Source organism: Mus caroli, chromosome 18, assembly GCF_900094665.2.
Source record: "Mus caroli chromosome 18, CAROLI_EIJ_v1.1, whole genome shotgun sequence".
NCBI lineage: Eukaryota > Metazoa > Chordata > Mammalia > Rodentia > Muridae > Mus > Mus caroli.
The window spans coordinates 47083032-47084001 of NC_034587.1; positions in this window are offsets into that span (position 1 = coordinate 47083032).

Consider the following 970-nt stretch of genomic DNA (forward strand, 5'->3'; position numbering starts at 1 on the left):
TTTTTTTTTTTTTTTTTTTTTGCTTGTGCCTTTAAGTCTCCTATAAATTACTTGTAGTTGTTAACACACTTTGGGATTATGTGCAGGAGTTAGGAGGCTGGGAGAATACTCAGAAATATTCAAAAGAAGACTTCAGGAAAATTTACCAATGGGCTGCTCCCTGAGCTATCACATGCAGTAGTAGGTACAAGGTAATCAAATTGACACATTGTTTTGCGTGATGATGAAAATCATAATGGCTGTGTTTGGGATTCATCTGTGCTAGGGACCCTAGCAGAGGATAAGATGCACATTAAGTACATTGGAAACGGTTTGTAATAAGAAGTATAATGTCCATAATGAGCAGGTCAATTCCAACCCAGTCTCCATTGTAGCCACTTAGTTCACTGAGGACAATGGAAATCCCACCAACTTCTCACTGATGATCAGAGCTTGACAGTATTCACAGTGGTAGAGGTCAGTATAATGTTTCATCTCTCAGTGCATTTGGGGATGTTTAAAAATGTGTATGTGAGTTAACTGTGGCAGTGGGTAAGAGGGCTTGTGTAACAAGCTTGACAAACTTAGTTCAACCCTTTCAACCCACATTAAAAGAAATGGATATGGTGAGACACACTTGTAATCTCAGCACTTCTACCTTGAAGTGGTAGGCAGAGATAGCGGAAATCTCCCAGGAACACATAGGCTAGCTAGCCTATAGTAGATAGTCTGACAGCAACAAGAGGGATTCTGTGTCAAAAAACAAGATGTGAGGAAAGAACTGACTTAACAGACTGGGGAAGGATGTTTACCAATCCTAAATCAGATAGGGGACTCATATCCAATATATACAAAGAACTCAAGAAGCTGGACTCCAGAAAATCAAATAACCNCATTAAAAATGGGGTACAGAGCTAAACAAAGAATTTTCAACTGAGGAATACCGAATGCCCGAGAAGCACCTGAAAAATGTTCAACATCCTTAATCATC